General features: G+C 44.1%; 2 protein-coding genes across 6 annotated transcripts in view; one reads left to right on the top strand and one right to left on the bottom strand.

The window, feature by feature from the left end:
- ADAM17 (ADAM metallopeptidase domain 17) overlaps positions 1-24,550 on the top strand; it is a 290,647-nt gene that overhangs the window by 135,279 nt on the left and 130,818 nt on the right. The window lies entirely within an intron of this gene.
- Positions 1-24,550, bottom strand: part of ASAP2 (ArfGAP with SH3 domain, ankyrin repeat and PH domain 2) — a 100,017-nt gene that overhangs the window by 70,750 nt on the left and 4,717 nt on the right. Inside the window, exon 1 of one of the 5 annotated variants that reach the window (XM_081189028.1) lies at positions 5,757-5,825. The exons of the other annotated variants lie outside the window; for them this stretch is intronic. The gene's annotated coding sequence lies outside the window, so the exon portion shown is untranslated. Of the gene's footprint in view, positions 1-5,756; positions 5,826-24,550 lie in introns of those variants that run through there. 5 annotated transcript variants of the gene reach the window in all.

Here is a 24,550-nt window from a genome sequence, read left to right as displayed (position 1 = left end):
AGTTTTCTCCAGCATGCAAAGCAGATTAATTTGTATTATTAATATTGCCTTAATAGTCCCAACATGAGCCATATTGTTAGCATTCCTACAATTTTGATCTAATATGGAAATTTCCAATAGAAATCTGAACTTCTATGTAGCTGACGTAGCAAACAGACCAGTATATTAATAGCAACCTTAACAACAGACTTCCATTGGGTTTTATATGATTTATTTTATTAGAACACCTGACCATATTAACTTGCTGCCTGCTGTGATCCAACGAAGCAGACACAGCTTTCAATAATGCAATGTTTTCAACCAAGGCAACATATTCATGAGCTTCCAAGAGCATCATGAACGCCCTATCAAAGAAATTAAAAGATGCTCTAATGATCTTGCCTCTAAGCATGAATAGTAAAATAATGCAAGGCTACCAAAAGCCAGTGTAAGTGAAGCAGAGCAGGCAAATCAGTAGTTTAATTCTCAGAAGAGTGACAAATCTTCATTTGGTCTAGAACACCACCAACCCATTTCCACAATACACTGCAAACAATGCCAGTGTTGTGTCAACGAAGCTTATTTTGTGCCTCAGGGAAGTCCCTAAAGGTTAGATGAAGTGTCCTTTAAACAATCTCTACTATCTACAAGCTCTGTTTTCATCCATCTGATGAAAGTAATAGCTGAGAGTTGCTCAGTGAACTATATTAGTGAAATATATCTTGCATGATTTCCATTCCTTAAATATGTTAGGTGTACCTCAAAAACTAAAATACTTCCAAGAATAAGGCAGACTTTTCATACGAAACCCTCTGCACACAAACACATACATATAAACTTGTATTACTGTCACCAAACTCAAAATATAGAGAAAATATGTAATTTGGCATGTGTTTAGTTGTTTAAATGATTTGTGAATTCAAAGGATTTAGGATTCGAAAAAACAACAACCCAGCAATGACATTCTATGTATATGTACTTTCATATGTTCATAATATAAAACATCACTGTAACCAGCAAAATTCATGTCAAACTGTCAAAGATGACAGCAGTATACATGCTTTGTTTTGTTCTTCACAGGATACATTAAGCATTTAAATCACGCTGAAACCCTGCTGGGTTATATATTTCTGTACAGTACACTGAATAATTAACTTTACTACAAAACAAAAGGAAACACACACACACAAACTGGAGTTTCCAACCAAAGCTACCCAGACAGCCTTGTAAAATATGCCCTGCTCTTTCCTTTGTCTGTTTTCACTTTTTAAAATAATAATTTTAAAAACAAGCATTTCCTCCAGTGATTTCAGTGGAATTGTTCCTTTGTGGCAGCGGGGTAATTGAGTGGTGACTAAGTAAAGCTTTTAAATGTCTTAATGGGGCTTGGTTTTTGTGTTTCACTCCTCTTGTGTGAAGAGCATTTCCCTTTAGTCCTTTCAGTGCCTTCGCTCCTTCCCAGCACCTGCAAATAATTTTCAAGGAAGCTCACGCTATGCATTTCATCTTCTGCTTTAAGTCTAAAAGCATATGGATGCTTCCTTTTTAACTCTAATAAAATGCATGGCAAGATGTTTTCAGTTCCCATTCAGTTCCTATGTCTCTTTTGTTCTCCAAGTGTCAGAAACAATGATTCTTAAAATGGCTTCTGGTAATGCCTTGTAGGACAGCCATGTTCACTGAGGTACCACACTCCTCCATTTTCTTTTAAACTGGAAGGAATACGTCTTTTGAACATTCAAATATCAAGTCAAACCTGATGTTATAACATCTGGAATATATCTATATCTATATCTATATCTATATCTATATCTATATCTATATCTATATCTATATCTATATCTATATCTATATCTATATCATCTAAGCACAGCAGTCCCTTAACCTGCTGCAAACAGATCTATCACACTTCCCAGCCAGGGATCTTTAGGATAGCATATTATTTATTAAATAATAATAATAATAAGATTAACAGTGATAAGAAGTAATAATAAGGTGATTAACATTGGTTTTAAAAAACAATGTTAACTTCCTTGGCTTGGCTTTGGTCTCAGCAAACAACACACATTTCCCTCCTTCCCAAGCCAAATTCCAAAATCTGGACCCTGTGGAACACCTGATGACAGCAATTGGAACATGACAGATTCTGAAGGATTCATCTCAGCCATTGGAAGCTCACAAGCCCCTGCACCCTTCTTCAACTCACTTCCATTCCCATTTCCTCAGAGATGTGGAAATGGAAGTATCACCAGAGGCCTCTCTGAGAAATGTCCATTCCCCCCACCCCCACACACTGTGATTCCTTGAGAGCTGTAAAGTCAATACAGTGGAACCTCATGTTAAGTACTTAATTCATTCCGGAGGTCCGTTCTTAACCTGAAACTGTTCTTAACCTGAAGCACCATTTTAGCTAATGGGGCCTCCTGCTGCCGCCGCATGATTTCTGTTCTCATCCTGAAGCAAAGTTCTTAACCCGAGGTCCTATTTCTGGGTTAGCGGAGTCTGTAACCTGAAGCGTCTGTAACCCAAGGTACCACTGTAGTCCAAAGAAATGGGCCCTGGAAACTGGCACTTTTTGGAGCACCTGACTCCTCAGTATGAATATCAAGTTCTCCAGAAACTGTATGTTCCAGGGTAGCATGCTCATAACAGCATCCTTGGCACAAAGGAATGCTGTTTATGGATCCTGAAAATTACTGATGACTCCAGTGCCCTGGAAAACCACATTCCACAAAGCCCCAAACACCAGTGGTGTGGTCCTGCCCCCCCCCCAAGACTTCAAAGCACCAGAAGACAGAGATGTGTGCAGTCACACGCTGCACTGAAGAAAAAATTCCTGAGGAAATGTAATGCAATGTAGTGAAGTACTATAATCTGGACCAGGCATAGGCAAACTCAGCCCTCCAGATGCTTTGTGACTACAACTCCCATCATCCCTAGCTAACAGTACCAGTGGTCAGCGATGATGGGAATTGTAGTCCCAAAACATCTGGAGGGCCGAGTTTGCCTATGCCTGATCTGGACATATTCATATTCCGAGCTAGTGCATTTGAATGTTACAACAACTCTATTTGCAATGGAGAAAAAGAAATAATGTTTAACTCACAGTGCCCTACACTTATTATAGATGTGAAGTTTAAAGTTTCATTTAACACCTGATTAAGATTAATAAGGGAAGCGGGTGGCGTGTAAATCACTGAGCCTTGGGCTTGCCGATCGGAAGGTCGCGGTTTGAATCCCCGCGACGGGGTGAGCAGAGCAGCACCCACTAAAGTTAACAGGCCTAAAGTCGTCACGTTCACCAATTTCAATAAGTCTACTTTGAATACAACTTACTTGAATCCCACTCCTAGGGAGGAATTCACCATAGTGCATGTCAATCATTCTGTTGATGCAAGCTGTTCACCTTGCCAAGCAAGGCAACCCCCACTCTCCTCCCACTGGGTGCTATTCTGTGCGCTCTCCCGCCACCCCCCCAAGCCAATTTTGGGGGTCCACAGGGGAGAAGGAAGGAAACTTCATTGCATTAGTGGAAGTCCTTGTACAGGCTTCTATTAGCAGGCCTAATTAGTTGAATCCTACCCCCAGGGTTGTATTCAACTCAGTCCTACTCAGAGTAGACACAATGAAAATAACGAAGCTACATTACTAGGACAAACACTGAGCACCACCTTTACTCAGAAGGAAAATTGCCCTGAGCCTTTCTCTCCTCTGCTAACGCTCAGTCTACACCCAGACATGTCTAAGTTACATGCCAGACAGACAGACCATTACAATGAATCACAATATTGTTCCGTTTCTTTACCGGGTTCATTTGACACTATTTTTACAACCACTAACATAACCAACTTGTGTTGCGCATCCTGGTTTTTATATCTGTGAAGCACTTCAAACAAACACAGAAAAATAACTATTAGTTATACAGATTGGCACAAGCAGGTGTAGCGATTTATTTTTAGCTGCCAATTAAGTGACTAGATTTCAGGTTGAGGGTGCTCCTGTAAGCAGTTCTGGTTAATTAGCCATAATTAGAAGTTATAGTCTCCACAGCAACCTCAGCTCCGGCACACATCGAGAAGATATTTTAAGTGATCCATTGAGCTGGGTATTCCAAGTGCAAAGACTCTGAAACTTGAACTCAGAAGTTGTTGTTGTTGTTGTTTAGTCGTTTAGTCGTGTCCGACTCTTCGTGACCCCATGGACCAGAGCACACCAGGCACTCCTGTCTTCCACTGCCTCCCGCAGTTTGGTCAAACGAGAACACTGTCCAACCATCTTGTCCTCTGTCATCCCCTTCTCCTTGTGCCCTCCTTCTTTCCCAACATCAGGGTCTTTTCCAGGAAGTCTTCTCTTCTCATGAGGTGGCCAAAGTACTGGAGTCTCAGCTTCAGGACCTGTCCTTCCAGTGAGCAGTCAGGGCTGATTTCCTTAAGAATGGAGAGGTTTGATCTTCTTGCAGTCAGATGTAGTAAGCATAAAACTAAGAGCAGTGTCCTGCCACTGATAGGAGGCTTTCATCCAGTGGAGGCTCTGACAATAGATAATTTTTGCCAATATACTCTTCCTCTCAGCAGTTCTCCATGCCACCTTCCACACCAGGTCACAAAGCTCACATGTAGGGTCAAAGCAGACAGCAGACCAGACCTTGGACAGCTCCTGAAGCTCTCCCCTTCTAAGGTAGCTACAAGAAGTTGCAGTGGGGAGCTACAGAGCCAACTGGGGCCTCATGTGGGCAGATAAGGATGAGTGCTGTAGGCTGCACTTCACTGGAGGAACTGGTTGGGTGGCTAAAGGGCCCTTGCCTTATTTAGCAGTATTCTAACTTCTGCAAGCAGAGACATCACCTTGCCAACAAAGGCCCGTATAGTTAATGCTATGGTTGTCCCAGTAGTGATGTATAGAAGTGAGAGCTAGACCATAAAGAAGGCTGATCACCGAAGAATTGATGCTTTTGAATTATGGTGCTGGAGGAGACTCTTGAGAGTCCCATGGACTGCAAGATGAGCAAACCTATCCATTCTTAAGGAAATCAGCCTGAGTGCTCACTGGAAGGACAGATCGTGAAGCTGAGGCTCCAATACAGTACTTTGGCCACCTCATGAGAAGAGAAGACTCCCTGGAAAAGACCCTGATGTTGGGAAAGATGGAGGTCGCAAGGAGAAGGGGACGACAGAGGACGAGATGGTTGGACAGTGTTCTTGAAGCTATCAGCATGAGTTTGACCAAACTGCGGGAGGCAGTGGAAGACAGGAGTGCCTATAGGAGACAGATCTGAGTCAGAGGATGGAGGCAGGACTGAGTCCTCCTTCTTGGCTTCTGCCCAGTGAAGCTACCATTACCTCTTCTGAGTCCTCCACCATGCACAGCAAGGCCCCCAGCTTGTGAGTCATCACGAGAGGCATTTGAAATACATATTTTATCTCATGTATGTACAACATTTATAAATATATTTTACCCGTAAATAAGCAATTTTAAAAACCTGTTTGGGTTTTTTTTTTAATGGAGAACTACATTGAAAAATTCAGAGAACTGCTAAACCCTGCGGATTATGAATTGCATTCCAATGTACACAACAGCTGGGGAGGTGTGCGGATCAGGCCCATTTGCATAGGAGAACATGGAAATTAAGTTCCTCAAAGGTCCCCAGTGCACAGATAAGCAGCACAGAAACATGCTTGAGCTTAATGTTCAGCAAATAAAGCATTTCTCTCTAAGAACAATGTTAACAACACTTGCGGGCCCTATAAAACATTTGCTGCACCCAGGCTGACAATTACCTAGTGTGCATCAGTCAAGCATATCATCACATGGTTTCACTGCACAAAGAATCTCCCTTGTCCTCTTCAAGAACCATATCCAGGTACTTTAAAAAAATCCAACAAAGGATTTTAGCACACTGAAAGCTATATAGAAGAAGAGGGACAGAAGCACAGAAGAGGGAACAGAGGAAAGGGTGACTAATGCACGCACCGCACCATGCGACGTCACAGCCAGTACAGCGCCCGCCACAGTGGGGAGTGTTGGGGCGCACAATGCGCCTCCTCCCCTCGCTAGTATCCGCCCCGGAGCTGCGGCAAAGGTGTAAAAGAGCCACATGCGGCTCCGGAGCCGCGGGTTGCTGACCCCTGTAGTAGACAAAACTCTCTGAATCCGGCAAGAATCTCTCTGGGGAATTATAGCAGACCATTCTTCTACATTAAAATTTTATTTTGTCACTTTGCTAAATGCACATTTTACAAAACAACTTTGCCATTAACAGATAAATAAAAATACTTTTGAAATATCGTTGATCCATTCCACCAATCTAGTTAATTTTGTCTATACATGATATATAGATACAGTCACATACACACAATGTCAGAAAATTGATTAAAAAATGGGTTTTGCTGCATTATTACGTTTCTCTCATCTACCAGGTGTCTTCCCCTCCCATAACCTGGGCCTGTCCTTTCTCCTACAAAATATTTTTTGCTAGGTAATTGAAACATACTAGCTGGAAAGTCATAGCCATGTCAGCAAACTGCCTTTGAAGTCTGTGTCTAGCCACACAGAAGATGCTAAGTAGTTGGAGGGGATGAATTAAAAGCAAGGCGAAGCCACCAAACATAAACCCTGGCTTAACAGACCTCAATGAAAAAAGTAAGGCAACATAACAGCACGTACACATGAGCTAACAGATCCTAGGAAGAAAAAAGACCATTCCATTACCGTATTTTGCGCCCCATAAGACGCTCCGGCCCATAAGACGCACCTAGTTTTTTGGGGGGGAAATAAAGAAAAAAAATTTTATTTCCCCCCCAGGTGCGGGGCTGGAAGAACCAGGTCGGGGAACAGTGGGAAGGCACGCTCTGCCTCCCCGCTGTCCCCCGAGCTTGTGGGGCTGGCGATGGGGAGAAGTGCACCAGTCCCGGGAGGGCAGGCAGCTCTGTGCCGCCATCCCGAGCGGGGCGGGACTTAGCGCCCTGCTCGGGATGGGGCGTAGACCTGCCTGCAGTCCCGGGACGGCAGGCAGCTCTGTGCCGCCATCCCGAGCGGGGCGGGACACCTGCAGCCCCCGGCTCCCGGTGGCCGGGCAGAGCTGCGCTGGTCCCAGGACCGCAGGCAGCTCTGCGCGGCCCCCGGGAGCGGGGTCGGAGCTTCTCCCCCGGCTCCCGGTGGCCGCGCAGAGCTGCGCTGGTCCCGGGATTGCAGGCAGCTCTGCACAACCCTCGGAGCCGGTCTCCCGAGGGTTGCGCAGAGATTCCTGAAGCCTGGAGAGCGAGAGGGGTCGGTACGCACCGACCCCCCTCGCTCTCCAGGCTTCAGCGAAAGCCTGCATTCGCCCCATAAGACGCAGGCACATTTCCCCTTCATTTTTGGAGGGGAAAAAGTGCGTCTTATGGGGCGAAAAATACGGTATTTTAAAAATGCTCCCTTATCCATTTGCCTTCCCGGTTCAGAAACCCGGGCTCAGGGCGGCTAACAACAAATTTAAAACAATTAATTGTAATACAACATAAAAGCAGCATAAAATACAGTATAAAAGCATGAATAACAATAAAATTCAAAGTACAAAAGTCAATTTGAGGGAAATCCATCCAATAAACATTAGATAGTCACCAGGGCTAGCTGGCTAAATTAGACCTACTTGGGCCAGCTAGGAGGTCAGTGGAGAATTAGCTGTGGGGTCTCAGAGCGGGTAATCTTCATAAAAGGGGAGGAAGGGGGAAGAGAAGGGAAATAAAAGATCAGGCAGAGTTCAAATTAAAGGCCAGGTGGAATAGCTCTGTCTTACACACCCGGCAGAAGGAGGTTAAATCCTGAAGGGCCCTAGTCTCCTGGGACAGAGCATTCCACCAAGTCAGAGCCATCACTGAAAAGGCCCTGGGCCCTGGGGGAGGATAGTCTGACTTCCTTAGGGCCCGGGACCTCTAAACTATGGTTATTCGTGGACCTTAAGGTCCTCTGAGGGGCATACCAGGAGAGGCAGTCCCGTACATACGAGGGCCATTACATTTGTAATGTAATGCCTGATGCCTTATCCTCTGGGGTCCATCATGCCAACAACAGCCTGGGCATGAGAGCTACTACGTAGATATTCCAGGAAAAATGAGTTTCTCATAGTGGTAGAACTTCAAGGGCCTCTTTCACGGTATCAATGGTTACACCAGACTCTATCATTATGGTTATCACAATTATTTTTATTTATCTATCTTGTTTATAAATCACTTCCCATGAGGCATACCAAAGCCTTTTTCCAATATAATAAAAACATATCTAGAACAGTTACATATTATAAAAACATTTTTTAAAAAAATAGAGTTTAAAATAGCAACAGCACATACCCGTATTTTTTGCTCTATAACACGCACCCGACCATAACACGTACGTAGTTTTTAGAGGAGGAAAATCTGTAGGCCTGCCACCCGTAGGCATTCCCTCCATAACACGCACAGACATTTCCCCTTACTTTTTAGGAGGAAAAAAGTGAGTGTTATGGTGCAAAAAATACAGTACATAAAATCAATTCAAACCCAATACCAACTGTGATAAAGATCTCCTTTCAGAATCCACTTAGAATTTTTAAAAATCCATTTAGGATGTAGGGTCTGGATCATGGATGAGGGGAACCTTGTAGCCCTCTCATCAGCCCTGACAAGCAAGGCCAATGGTAAGCAATGGTGGAGGCTGTTGTCCCACGGCATCAGAAGGCCACAGGTTCCCTATCTCTAGCCTAGATGAACACTGTGGCACCTAGCACTAAAAACCTAAGTCAAAGTGAATTAATCAATTAAGTAACTTGTATCAGACCTATTTAGGCTTTTGTTATTTTACAATGAGTCACAATGCCCTCCCCAATGCACCCTTAGCTTCCCCTTCCCTTAAAATTCCAGCCCTAGGCCCTGCTATGCTGCCGCAAAAATGAAGGCCACAGTAACCGAGCTGAGAAAATTTTGTGAAATGGTGACAATTTATACTGTTATGGAATATATTGCACATGATGTGCCATCATGTGAACAGTACAGTGGTACCTCAGGTTACATACGCTTCAGGTTACATATGCTTCAGGTTACAGACTCCGCTAACCCAGAAACAGTACCTCAGGTTAAGAACTTTGCTTCAGGATGAGAACAGAAATCATGCTCCGGCGGCACAGCAGCAGCAGGAGGCCCCATTAGGTAAAGTGGTGCTTCAGGTTAAGAACAGTTTCAGATTAAGAACAGACCTCCAGAACGAATTAAGTACTTAACCTGAGGTACCACTGTACCATGTACTGAGGTTGCAGGAAGCCATTGTTATCAGTCTTACCCGTCCCTAAACCTTTCCCCTACCCTTATCATTAAAGCAGCAGCTTGCTAGTTAAAAGCAATTAGGTGATTCCCACCCCCCAAGTGTTACTTGATCAACGACAACAATAAGAGTCATTCTCCTTGTCTGATAAGAAGAGCTGAGGCTCAAACCAGAGCACCATTTCAAATTTAGATAAGTGATAGTATCATTTAGCCATTTAGTGTGCAAACCAAAGATACAGGCAACTCCAGAGGCATGATCACATGTGGTCTGAAACCATGGCCCAGTTCACACATCACGTTAAACCGTAATTCCAAAAACTATGTATTTTTTAATGCCTACAAGCAGCATGGTGGCGCATGCTGCCGCTCCTCCCTGTTGCACTGCCAGGAAACAAGTCAAAAGTCTGGCACGCCATGACAGGCTCATGACTTGTTTTCCCCAAACTATCCACAAGCAGTAATCCAAGAACAAACTTATTGGGGGGGGGGGAGTGTTCCTTGAAGAGAAACAAACCACGAGCACAGGTTCAGATCTCGTGGCAAGCCAGACTTGGCCTTGTTTCCTGAAGGTGCAGCAACAGAAGGAGAGGAGGGAGAGCTTTTCACCAGTACGCACCACCATGCTGCATTTTTATGTTGTTTCTAACTATCTTTTATTTTATGGGACACGGGTGGCGCTGTGGGCTAAACCACAGAGCCTAGGACTTGCCGATCAGAAGGTCGGCGGTTCGAATCCCCGTGACAGGGTGAGGTCCCGTTGTTCGGTCCCTGCTCCTGCCAACCTAGCAGTTCGAAAGCACGTCAAAGTGCAAGTAGATAAATAGGTACTGCTCCAGGTAAATGGCGTTTCCGTGCACTGCTCTGGTTCGCCAGAAGCGGCTTAGTCATGCTGGCCGCATGACCCGGAAGCTGTACGCCGGCTCCCTCGGCCAATAAAGCGAGATGAGCGCCACAACCCCAGAATTGGCCATGACTGGACCTAATGGTCAGGGGTCCCTTTACCTTTAACTATCTTTTAATGCGGTATATGAACCTAAGATTGCCATATTTGTGTGTGTAAAGGAAATTCTGGACCTACAGCAACCCTAAGAACCAGGCCAATGTGTGTGGGGGCAAAGAAGGAGCTCAACCACCTAATCAAAACGGTTAAAGGCCTCAAATGTAGGGCGGGGGAAAGGCCGTTGAGTTAAAGTCACCAATCTGTGGACAGCCTCTCACCAATCAGTGTTGACGTTCTCTATACAAACAAATATAAATCAACCACAGCATGCTTCTGACTACACACTGCTGGCTTTGTGAGCAAAGTTTTAATGAAAACAGCCTTAAGCACCTGAGACAAATTCATCAATAGCTTGTCCACATAGATTCTTTCTAGTCATCAATCTACCGCCTTCATATTTCCCTGGCTTCCTGTTCTCTTCTGCCCTGCTAGCAATGACCTCTGAAACCTGGTACAGTTCTAAGATTAAGATATGAAAGTCTCACCCCACTTCACTGCTACTCTGAGATAAGCAAGGTTAACAGGCTTACTCACTTTTGACTGCTACAACATTGTATTTATTGCTTGCGAACGTACAAATTGTGACAGACCAAAGAAGCAGAAAACAGGAGGCTTACTGTGATTGGGGGTGGAATATAACACACGTGAAAGATACTTTTCTTATTTAGTGTATGACTCAGTGTTTGGGTTTGGAATTACTGGTGATTGATTGCATGCTCATAGCAGCATTGGCGCTAGGCACTTCTCAAGTCAAGAGTACTTACATCAATGGCATAAGCCTTATTAGAAGAGACTAAGAGGAGCTGCACTGGCTCGCCAGATGCAGCTTCGTCACGCTGGCCACATGACCCGGAAGTGTCTCCGGACAGCGCTGGCCCCCGGCCTCTTAAGTGAGATGGGCGTACAACCCTAGTCTGTCAAGACTGGCCCGTACGGGCAGGGGTACCTTTACCTGTTTTTAAGAGGAGATACGATAGATGTTTTCAAATATCTAAACAACTATCACATGGGAAATAAGAGCAAGCTTGCTTTCTCCTGCGCTGGAACGTAGAACCCAAATCTATGGATCCAAGATAAAATGAAGGAGTTTCCAACTAAACATCAGGAAGAGTTTTCTGACAGCAAGAGCTGTTCAACCGTGGAGCAGAATCCCACAAGAGGTGGTGGGCTCTCCTTCCTTGGAGGCTTTTAAAGCAGAATTTGGATGGCCATCTGTCATGTATGATCTAGTTGAGATTCCTGCATTTCAGGGGACTGCACTAGATGACCCTCAGAGTCCCTTCCAACTCAACAATTTTATGATTCTATGAATTAATGTACCACAGTCCTAAGGAAAAAAATGATACAAGTGTACTGCAGAACAAGCAGCATTAAGCCGTCCATATTCATAATTTGTGTCTGACCAAGTTCTGTATTCTATTTCATAATCTAAATGAGTAGATGCATCTCACAGAATGCTACCGAATCTGCAGGACCAGAAAAGATTTACAAGGAGTGCTGGTGGCAGCATGCTTTATGACGTATCTCAGACGTGAGCAAAGTCTACAAAGGTAGCGTGGACTGGCCCTACTGCTCTTTATTCTTTAGCTAGACTACAGGTAGACTCCCTTCTGGTCCAGAATCAATGAGAAAGGCTATGGCCTCAACTCCACATTTGAAGCAGTATCATGCTACTTTAAACAGTCATGGCTTCCTTCAGTGAATTCTGGGAGCTGGAGTTTGTTAAGGGTGCTGAGAGTTGCTAAGAGGCCCCTATTCACCTTAGAGAGCTGCAATTCTCGGAGTGGTCTAAGAGTCAATCCCACTCTCCCAGCAAACTTTGCAAATTTAAAGCACACGGCTTTCTCCAAAGAATCCTTGCTGGAGAGGAGATATGAGCTGGCAACTTTTGTGACCAGATCATTCTCTTCGATTATGCAGAAAGTCAATTCCAATTGTACAAAAAAGGGAGTAAATGCAGTGTTCGCTATAGAACACAATTCAAAACTGTATTCAAAAAACCATGGTAAAGTCTTTGCTTGTTTGATTCCTTGTTTATTTACAAGTGTGGGTGCATTACTTCATGACTTCCTCTTGCTCCATGACGAGTTTCCTAGGCTTGTAACTTGTTTCAAACCCACGGGAAGACTTTCTTGCATCAGTGAGCAACGCAGATCAATGGCCACCCTGGCTGGGGCTGATGGGGCTTCTGGTTCAAAACATCTGGCAACCCACATTGGCTACCCATGTAGTAGAGGCGTACCCCTTGCCTTGCACATGTTCCCAAAGAGGACCAGAAGCCACCACGTCATACCAATCCATCCTCAGTGGCAGCACCTATCAGTCATCTTGCTTCCTTTGGGAACCATTTCCTTTGCTTCCTCTCAAGGAATAACAGCCTCTGAATGCACCAAAATCAGGAACAATGCTGAAAGCAAACTTTCGGGATTTGAAAATCCACAGGAGGAGAAAACAGGAGATGATACTTTAAACAAGACAGCCACACACACCACTGATTCTACCAACAATTTTAGCCACAAGAATGTTCGCTGTATCGGATTTATTTGAGCTTCCATAAAATAAATGCCAGTCTCCAGCGTAAGACGTAAACTCAAACACAGCAACAGTTCCGCCCTTCCTGCAACAGTTGGCAAGCATGTTAAGTGGAATCAAACTAGGCAGCAAAGGAAGGTTCCTTGTGCCAAGCTAGGCCACTGGCCCTTCTGTCTAAGTATTTATACTGGCAGAAGCTCTTCAGGGCTTCAGACGGGAGCTGTTTTCTCAGCTCTACCTGAAGATGACAGGGATTAAACATGGGAATTTAGCAGACCCACCTGTGCATATTATAAACTGATTCTTAAATAACTAATTCATAAGGTGTTTTTAAAAAAGTGATACAGAAATATAAACCAGACATTGGTCTAAGCACACCTGTCATAGACTAATACCTTTCCATCTAACTTTCTCTTACAAATGATCCAACTATGCTGAATGCTCTGAGGCCGGCTCACTTTGCCCGATATAAGAAGCAAACAGTATACAAAGCAATGGCCTGATTCAATGCCATCTGTGCCAAAAAGGACTAACACACATTCCTATATGGTTTTGGTTCAGTGTAAACCATTGGCTACAGCAGTGTTTCCCAACCTTTTTTGGGCAAAGGCACACTTGTTTGATGAAAAAAATCTCGAGGCACACCACCATTACAGCCCCGTGACGTCAGCGCGCAGCGTCACGCCGGGAGGGACGCACGAAAGTGAAAGTTTCAATTTTTTTCCCTCCCCCTTGCCGGGGAACCTCCAAGCTTTGGGGGTGGGGGGGGAGGAGGCAGCAAAGTGAGGCAGGAAGGAGAGCGCGGCTTGGCTGGGTGAGCTTTGGCAGGGGCAGGGAATGAGAGACGCGAGGCGGGCGCTGCGGACGGAGGCGCTGCCCGCCGAGCTCGCAGGCAGCCAGGCAGGCAGACGGCGAGAGCCCCGCACTGGGCGGCCTCTCCTCGCCGCCGCCGCCCCGACTCGCCCGCCTCCCTCCAGGCAACATCTCGCGGCACACTAGTGTGCCGCGGAACAGTGGTTGAAAAACACTGGGCTACAGTGTACGCAGAAGTCACTATGAATTTCTGTCCCATCATACCTTCAGAATTTGGGAGGGATTGTGCATATATTTTCTAATTGTGGAGCTAGTCTCATACTTCATGAGGTTGCTGGCAATGTTTAAACTTTGCAGGTTAAAGTGTCTTATGCAAAAGAACTCCACGTGTTCTCCCAAAAACTGTGATGTCCAACGAACCCTTCTAGCTCTTGACTGTCTACTGAGGCTCTTACTACTCCAACTGGGCATGGCTCTCTTCTGGGTCTTAGTCGGAAATCATCCCCACACATGCTACATGAGACCCTTTTAATTTTAACTAAAAGTGCCACTGGCTTAAAACCGGGACCAATAACTGAGAGAGATGGCAATGACGCAGCACAAGTGAGTACAGGTATGTGCATAATTCAGGGCCCTGGGCAACTCTGGGAGGAAGATTAGGGTATAAATTTAATTAATTGAGTTAAAATGGACCCTGATCCCAAACAAGGTCATGTTGGAGGATCCCCTTCTCACATCTTTTGAATACCATCCTCTTCACAGGTTGCAGCACTATCAGCAACTTAGAACAGTGCAGGCTTCCAAAGGACATTCTCAGAACACTTCTTAAGTTTGGCAGACACAGAATTTCCAATAAACTATTTTACTTGAATCTATCCTGCAGCTGATAATTTTGAATAAACGTATACACTTTATAAAATGTAATAATAATTCAGGCAGTATTTGGAAACTAATGCATTGCTTCTGAAAAAGATGTCACACACTAGCATACAGTCAGGAAATCAAAAAGAAACTATGAGACAAGTCCTTCCTTGGATTCTCATGGGCAAAACAGAAACTAAAATCGCCCATCTTCAGTTTCGGAAATCAATGCCTAAATGGAAGTAAAGGTGCAAGGAACATGTTCCTAGAAATAATTAATGTATTTTTACCTTGATCTGAAATGTGTTTGATTGTCGATAAATGTTTCCAAATAAGTCTATCTAGCACTGAAGTCTCAAGCACTGTTTATTTATTCCCTCCATACATAAACTGAGTGCAAGGAGAGGGATTGTGGGATTGGTGTTTGCTGTCCTTCCTCCAACAGTGTGAAAGGGGATCTAAGTTGCACACAGGCGCACATAGCTAGGCTCCTCCACATGATTAGGGACACGGTGTGCAGCCATGGTTCACAACTATCCTGCAGAACCCAAGTGTATTCAGCTTGCATAGGCACCTAAGCCCCACTCACGCTTTCACTGAACTCACAGAAGATAAGGATAGGACCAAGAAGTGTGGGGTCCTACTCTCCTCTCCACACAGCCATTATATACACGGTGTAACAGCATATCCATACACACAGGCAGAAATCTGTCCCAATCACGCACAAAATACAGACGGAGTCAAATATTAAGAGTAAAGGTTGCAGAGGTGAAGAGTGTGGCAGAGAACTCCTTCCCATGGGCACAGGTAGGATTTTTGTTTGGGGGAGGGCAGAACCTCAGTCAAACTGGAGGGAGACCTATCCCAGGCAGAGGGAGGATTCTATATTCATCCATGCCCTCCTTTTCCTATTTAGAATCTGGCAACACACTCACACAGTTTATACATGATTGAGGGCAGAGCAGATACAAATTTAATACACATGCATTATGCATTATTCAGTGGTTGCAGGTAAAAAAAATACATAGGACTTGCTTCTTCTATGTGGAAGTGTTTGAAGACTGGAGGGCAGGGAGCAGTACCCTACAAAATTTTCTCTTAATTTTCTACTTCTGTGTCAGATCAAAGGAATACTTTTTAAAAATGAAAAACAGATGGAAGAGCAGGGATTATGGACTTGTGAAACAAGGCTGAGTATTGCACTAAACCGACTAAAACAAATTACTCTTGCTGGAGAGGAGATATGAGCAGACTACCTTAGCTGCCAGATCATTCTCTTCTATCATGGAGGAAGCTTTGTATTTGTAGTATATTTGTATTCTACACAAATACAAAGAGAGGGGAAATTCTACTTTTAGTTGTATTAGGTACAACAGGCACTTTCTGTACCCCATGGAACGAAATGAAGTAAAATAAGAACCCAGCAAAATTCTGAATCTAAATTAGGGAACAGGGGTCAAGAAAATGGATATATGCATGGCAATGAAATTTCCACTCTTCTGCCTTTGTTCAAATAGTAATCCTGTCTGATTGATAGGGATTAAAATGATTAGTGAATGTATGCTGCTTCCTAAATGGCTTTCCTCAAAATAGATTTCACTAGGGCTGTTTCCCCCCCTTTTTTTGTAAAGTAAGTTTTCACTGAAAATGAACCAGAGCAAATAATGCATGCTTCATGTCCACATTGCTTTCATGCTCCCTTATTTCCCCTCTGCGTCTTTTAAAATACATAACAAAAGCTTTTCAGGAATGCACAACTAATTTGTTCCACTACAATCTCTTCAGCTGTTTTAAGGTAGTCACATACATACTTAACATAATGCCTAGACAAAATTATAGACTTCCAGCTGGAAAAAAAACACACACCACAGTGATAATCTACTCTTTACTCTGGTGCAAAAAAAGGGGGGCATCTGCACAGCAGGTGGTTTTATACAGCACACTACAATTCCTAGACAATGCTAAGGATTAGGAAACCAAGTCACAGCCTACGCTCTAATTTCTGGCTTTTGTTGGTTTAAAGTCAGATGCTAACATTGAGGATGCAGCTGTAGGAACAGACATTAAAGAAACATGACTGCCAAGAGTAACAGCTGTAACATTTGCACAAATGAACTAGACTAGACATGTGCAGGAAAAGTTCAAAACTGATAAACCAATCATTACAAACCCTTGAGGAAAAAGCATTCACTGGACTGGAGGACCAAACCTACCAAAACAACAAAGAATACCCACTCTCTGTTCTACTGCTACCTTTCGATATTTGTATCTTCTCTGCACTTGTAAATCATGGGCTTCTCAAGGCCAGTGTTTCCCAACCTTTTTTGGGCAAAGGCACACTTGTTTGAGGAAAAAAATCTCGTGGCACACCACCATTACAGCCCCGTGACGTCAGCGCGCAGCGTCACGCCGGGAGGGACGCACGAAAGTGAAAGTTTTCAATTTTTTCCCCTCCCCCTTGCCGGGGAACCTCCAAGCTTTGGGGGTGGGGGGGAGGAGGCAGCAAAGCGAGGGACTGAGGGACGGCGGCAGCTGTTGTGGTGGTGGCGGCGATAGCGGGCGGAGGAGGGGGGGAGGCGGCGGCGGGTGGAGCAGGAGGGCGGCCGAGGCCGGTGAGGGAGTAGGGTTGCCCGGGGCTTGAGGAGCCGTCGCCGGGAGTTGCTGCTGCTGTTGTTGCTGCTGCTGCCCGGACATGCCGGCCTCCTCCTCGTCCGCTGTCTCGCGATCCTCCCTTTTGCACGCGCTGCCCCGCCGCCGCCCCATTGGCTAGGTCCTGTCAGCTGATCCTGTGTTATTTCCTGTGTGTGTGTGTGTGAGGGGAGAATGGAGAGAGAAACCTCGGCACCACCACCGCGGAGCCGCCCCCGGCTCGACGCGGATCCTCGCCGCCGCCACCTCTCACCGCCCGACTCGCCCGCCTCCCTCCCACGGCACACCAGCCAACTTCTCACGGCACACTAGTGTGCCGCGGAACACCGGTTGGGAAACACTGCTCAAGGCTATTATGAATGGTTAACAAAGCTTCGCAGACAAAAAACAACAACGAATTCTGCTGTTTAATAATGACACCATAACCAATAGATGTGCATCCTCTTATCCATATTGTCTTACTGTCATCCAAGAGCTAGCCTACTGAATCCCTTCGGATTAGGTCTTGGATCATTATCATCACACACGGCCTCACCAACAATGTGTTTCACTGGAGCATTCGTTTCAGACAGCTTGCAATGGTGCACAGGATAAAATCAGCTGGAAGGAGGCTACAACCCATTTACTGAGTTTGTTATACAAGAGTTAGATATTCATGCACCTCTGCAAGTCAAAAGCAGTTGGCAAAGACCCGCAAATCATTACAGAAGGGGAACAGCAAACCTGCATAAATTCCACACGTACACCCATTGTTAAACATAGCTGGGTTGTGGTTCAGAAACCTTTCTTAGCGCAACAGCATCTTGATCACATATCTCATCAATAACTTGTTTTCCATTAAGTAATATATTCCAAAACATTTATGAATAAGGTCATGGTTGGTAGTAGCAGCCGGCAGCATTGCTATCCTGGCTTCCCAGTACAATCTGTGTATTCGTTTACATCCCAACTCTTTCTCTAAGAAGCTCAAGGTGCCATACATGGTTCTCCCCCTCTTCATTCCTACAATGACCCTATAAACTCAGTAAGTTAGGCTGAGAGACAGTGACTGGACCAAGGTTACCGGGTGGGCTTCATGGACAAATGGGGATTTGAACCCTGGTCTCCTGGGTCCTAGCCTAGCACGGGGTGACATAACTGAGCCCCATAGGTGTACTGCAGAAAGAAGGTAGTTGGTCAAGGGATCCCTGACTCAAAAAGGTTGAAAACCTCTGGGTTAGTCCATGGAACTACACATACATAATCTACCTAACACTTCTGAACTTCCAACAGAGGTAAGCAACTGTAATATAGCTGACATCAGAAAACTGCTCCTTTACAGACCAATGCTGAACTTGCACTCGGCACTACAAAAGGCAGAATTACCGTATTTTTTGGACCATAACACTCACTTTTTTCCTCCTAAAAAGTAAGGGGAAATGTCTATGCGTGTTATGGAGGGAATGCCTACGGGTGGCATGCCTACGGATTTTCCTCCTCTAAAAACTACGTGCCTGTTATGGTTGGGTGCGTGTTATAGAGCGAAAAATACGGTAATTAGAAAGGATTGAGAAGAAAATACCAACCCTACCACAGAACTAATTTCTTTGTGTTATCCTCCAAGGCACCAAATCTAAACACATGCTTGAATCTCTGCAGAATCAGCAGGAACCCAAGTTATCCTGAACGTTGAGGTGAAAACTGTCCCTAAGAAGCACCCCACATATGGCTAAAGTAACCCCTCAAAAATCGAAAGGAAAAACCACTGCAGTAGGTATGCACCAGAATAGAATTAAATTCTTCTAACAATCCAGTCCTATGCAGAGAAGTGAAGTCTTCTTTGTTCAGTGGGTTTTATTCTAGGAAGCAGCAGATCAGTAATTCAAGAGCAAAGGACCCAGGGAATAACAGATGTTGGAAATCCAGCAGTAGCTACAAGAGAACTGAGTTTTCAAAGGAATGGGGCTGGGCTGGGGGACTGGAAGAAGAACAGTTCAAGGGGAAATGACAGTAATTGCCCCCAAGTTTCCTTTTAAAGAATTGTGGTATCACTCCTTTTCACTTCTCTGGAGATTGGATATATGTGCAAAGCGTTTGGATGGTACCTTTTGAGAACATCTTCTATCCAGAGATTAGTTAACTGTCAATAATTAAGTATTCATTGGCCTGCATTTTAATAGTTTGTCTTGCTTAGGCTGCAATTCCACACGTTTGTCTGGGAATTAATCTAACCATATTGCCTGCTTGTCCAACAACTCTCCATTTCCTTGATTTCTTCAAACTATAAACCACTAGAAGCATTTGCACACGCAATGTGAGCTCCCTGCACCATATGGTTGGCCACAAAGGGAAGAGAGTTGCAGACTAGATGGGAATTTGGTCTCATCCAACAGGGCTCTCTTCTTATGTTCTTATGTTAAAGCACTTTTGCAATATGTATTTTTACATTCAGTTGTAACACATTGACTGTTGCTAGTCTAAACAGAAACCATCTCCTCTTTTTATGGCTGCTTCAACACATGAGGAAAGCTGAGGCTAGCCTTCCCAAACCAGGTACCTTCCAGATGTTGTTGGACCATCACTGACCATTAGCCATGCTTGCACTCATGGAAGTTGTAGTCCAAAACATTTGCAGTGCACCAGTTTGAGGAAAGGGCTGGCCTACGCTGTGCTACCCTCCAGCTGCTCTATTCTATGCACAAAGCTCACACCAAATTGTTCCAGGGTGTGAAAACTCTTACCTGAGAGTTGCTTGCTCACCTGCATCACCCTCACAAGTGGCAAGCAGAGCCTTTGCCATATATCACATTCTGATGTAAAATACTGTAGCAGAATCTGTGGTGAAATGGTACGGCTCATGGTGAATTAATAAATACAAGCTGCCATACATACCCTGGATTTGGCATTGTGGCACACCACTACTAATGCCCATTCAGAGTTGTTCATGCTTGGGCCCCAATATTTGAATCCACTGAGCAACAGTGCACAAGCCAAAACAAGCCAGAACACAGTCAACTTTATTCTGTGGCAACCATGTGCCTTGTAGTGAGGCAATGCGTTTGTAGGCCAACAGCTAAGTTTTGCCATTGTTCCACCAAGAAATAGGTATGGGCCGAGAGAAGAAAAATAGCTGCTCCATCTTCTATCATTTCTTCCACTGCTAGCACTATTTGGAGACAACGCCACAGCTTCTTCAATTTCCAATTTGTCCAGTCCTTTCAGCTTTTAGGTCCTGTGCTAAGTACAGTGGTACCCCGCAAGACGAATGCCTCGCAAGACGGAAAACCCGCTAGACGAAAGGGTTTTCCGTTTTTGAGCTGCTTCGCAAGGCGAATTTCCCTATGGGCTTGCTTCGCAAGACGAAAAACGAAAACGTCTTGCAAGTTTGTTTCCTTTTTCTTAACACTGTTAATACAGTTGCGACTTGACTTCGAGGAGCAACTCATAGAACGCGGTGTGGTAGCCTTTTTTGAGGTTTTTGAAGACTTTGGTGATTTTTGAAGCTTTTCCAAAACTTCTTTTAAACTTTTAAAACTTTTTTTGGGGGGGTTGGATTTTGAGTTGGGGTGTTTGGAATTCAAGGACTTGGTGTTCCGATTTTTTTCCGCTCCCCCCCCCTTTTTCTAAGCCGCTAAGCCGCTAATAGCCTTTTAGCCGCTAAGCCGCTAATAGCGCTAATCCGCTAATAGGGTTGCTTCGCAAGACAAAAAAACCGCTAGACAAAGAGACTCGTGGAACGGATTATTTTCGTCTTGCGAGGCACCACTGTATTGTTCTTGGTTCATGTCCACTCCCTACATTCATCACCACTAAGAAAAACAAACACTGACCTAAGATTATTCACATTACTGTTGTACCCATCAGAATTCCTAACTAAAGCAACCTGCATGCATTGGACGCTGCCTTATGCCAGTTCAAAGCTCTGGACCATCCAGTTTAGTATTACCTACACTGACTAGCAGCAGCTCTCCAGGGTTTGGGGCAGGCAGCATGCCCAATCCTACCTAGAGAACCCAAGAACTGAACCTGGGATCTTTTGATCTATCATTGAGCCGCAGCCCCTTCCAATCATTATGATAACATGTGGGTCCACATCATAATCATTTTCACAGAAGCTATGTAGGAAGACTGTGTAAGAGATTATGACTCTTAAGTGGAAGCAGGAATAAAACCATGCAATTACATTATTTTCTAGCAAAGGATACTGCTTTGTTATTGATGCCATTCTGTTTTTGAAGGCAAACTGCTTTTTTGCAATTCGTAAGGAACATAGCAAGCTAGTTGCCTTAAACTGAGTCCAATCCATTTGCCCCTCTAGGTCAGTCCTGCCTACAGTCCAGTTTCTCAAACTTGTGTCTCTAGCTGTTGCTGGACTACAAATCCCATCATCCCTAGCTAGCAGGGCTAGTAGTCAGGGATGGTGAGAGTTGTAGTCCAACAACTACACTGACCGATGGGGGCTTGCTAAGATTTCAGGCAGGGAGCATTCCCAGTCCTACCTAGGGATTGAACCAGGATCCTTCCGTAGAAAACGCTTAATACAAACGAAGTTTTAATAACAACAACAAAGTTTTCAAGAGTTCAGAAAACTCCATCACTGGCATGGAAGGTAGCCACAACACTGTTAGCTATGCCTCATAGCTCTTTGTACATAGTAGTTCTGTTTAATAATTAAAAAATGTGGTTTTACTTAAAGCTTGTGCAGATGTATCTAGGATTTAGGCCAAACTTTAACAGGAAATGCAAGCGGGGAGAGGGCAGAAAAGTGAGAGAAAATAGCAACCCATTCACAACTTCAGATCTTAATTACAGAGATCTTTTAGGAAGAAGAAATCTCTATGAAAAGGAAATTCCACTTCCTCCAGCTCCTAGTTTGTTTGTTGTTATTTGTAAGGACTAGGCATCAGTGGCGAGGTTAACGGATTAAATTTGATATTTAATCTGTTAAACTCAACCCATTGCCCCCCCCCACCTCCAAGTTTGCCTTTCAGAATGATTTTGTGACATGTTTCAGGACCAGAACTAGCTTACAGAATTTTTTCCATACATGCCTCTGGACAGCAGAACAAGACAGCTATTTAGCTACTTTAAAAGTCAAGGGTTGAAAAATAAATGAATTCAGATTTCTAAGTGCCTACCTTGTACACATGGGAAGAGAAATACTCTGGCAAACTGAACTAGATATTTTACAGATATGCCACATTTACATGCATCCCACATGTTACACGCAATGCAGGCTTCAAGAGATGCACTTTCTAAAAATGGAGCACTGGCATGTCTGACAGGATTGACCAGGGCTAGAATGCTTAGAATTTCTCCTTTGTTGGGAAACTTGATCAACAGGTTTTTCTTTTTCATTGGGATAACTGATTACCACATCTAGGACCAGAAAGGAATTTCCTCCAGGTCAAATTCATTACACCCTGTTAAACAAGCTTGCTTTAATTATCTGGGTTTCTTTTACTAAGCTTGTTCCTTGAACGGCAGGCAACTGTCCTGTGGAACACCTCAATCTGTCCTGTACTCTGCTGTGCACAATAATATGAACATAAAGTCAATCATTGGGGAGTGCCCAATATGGAGAACTTTGCTTTGATTTATCAGATCCAGACATCTTGTATATGCCTATGTAACTCAGGATGCATACTCTGGAACAGTGTCTGAAATTCAATACAGTCCCACAAATAAAAAATATTATTTGTTATATTTATTTATTTATTGCTTACTAAAAACGCACACACGCAAAGCAACATACAATTAAAGAATAAAATACCAAATAAAGAGATTTAGAACATTAACTAAAAGTGCTCATCCTACAATGACAAGAAAAGGAAACATCTGACTCCACCCAACGAAAAGGCAAACACCAATTAAGAGCAAAATAGTTATTATCAGACACTCTGTAGTAATGTTAACAGTAGTGTCTATTGCTGCAGTAGGTTTGCAGTGATTCCCTGAATGCTTTAGTAAGACAGAAAAGCCACACAAAAATACTTCTCTGTGTGAGTGCACCACAATAGAAAGAGAAGCTCAGGCAATCACTCCAACAACTTTTTAAAAGGAAACGTCAGTATCAGTGGAAAAGAAAAGAACTCACTCTGAAACTCACTTATAGATGGTACCTAACATCAAGGAAACTAGTGCTGATACACCCAGGAACCTCACCAAAATGCTGGAGAGGATGCACCTCCACAGGCACATACCTCCACATTTGGTGGGAATATCCCAAAATCTAACTCTTCTGGACATCAATCATACAATATATATGCAAAATAACTAAGCAAGTATTAGAAGTCACCCCAGAACTGGCCCTACTAAACATATTCCAAGCTAATAATGCCCACTTACATTATAGAGAGTTTATAACCCACCTGCTCTCAGCAGCCAGAAGCATCATAGCCAGACACTGGAGAGACCTGTCAGCAGTGAGCATGGACCAATGGTATCAAACAGTACAGTGGTACCTTGGGTTACATACGCTTCAGGTTACAGACTCCGCTAACCCAGAAATAGTACAGTGGTACCTCAGGTTACATACACTTCAGGTTACATACGCTTCAGGTTACAGACTCCGCTAACCCAGAAATAGTACCTCGGGTTAAGAACTTTGAATGAGAACAGAAATCGTGCTCCAGTGGCACGGCAGCAGCAGGAGGCCCCATTAGCTAAAGTGGTGCTTCAGGTTAAGAACAGTTTCAGGTTAAGAACGGACCTCCGGAACGAATTAAGTAATTAACCTGAGGTACCACTGTATGGGAAACAGCCTTGTTAGAAAAACTAACCAATAAACTGCAACTGACACGGGGACAAATAGAAGACGCCTTCACCCCAGTATGGTTCCGCTTTATCACATACATAGACCAACAAGACAACAACAATAATCCACCAACAGCATACAAATCAATCTGGCTAACCTGATGCAAAACACACATACACACACACACACACCCCACTCACACACACAAAAAAAATCTCACTACAGCCAACCAAAGACAACCAACCACACCCTAGGCCACCCCAACCTCTCTCACCACCAAGGAAATACAACAAGTGAATAGTAAAAGAACACATACAAATGACAATGACACAAAACCCCACACATACACTAAGGCAGTGGTGTCCAAACGTTTTTCAAAGAGGGCCAGATTTTATGAAGTGAAGGTCCAAAAGGGTCAACCAGAGTTGTTAACCTTTTTTTTAGGATTGAAGTTGTTGAGGTTCTTTAAGGATTTTACCCCAGGAAATAAACTGACACAAGGACCAGATTAAACCGACCAGAGGGCCGGATTAGGCCCCCAAAACAGACTTTGGACATGGCTGCACTAAGTAGAAGAATAGAAGCATAACTACCCAACCCAACCCCACCCCACTCACCACTCTCCCTTTTTTCTTCCTAACCTAACACTGTATGCAACACTAATGTCTCACAACAAATGAAACCTATCTGTAGAAATACAAAACTCAT

This window comes from Podarcis bocagei (genome assembly GCF_964188305.1).
Source record: "Podarcis bocagei genome assembly, chromosome: 3".
In the NCBI taxonomy this organism is placed as follows: Eukaryota; Metazoa; Chordata; class Lepidosauria; order Squamata; family Lacertidae; genus Podarcis; species Podarcis bocagei.
The sequence above is the reverse complement of the archived record's forward strand: the minus strand, read 5'-3'. Positions and strand labels throughout refer to the sequence as shown.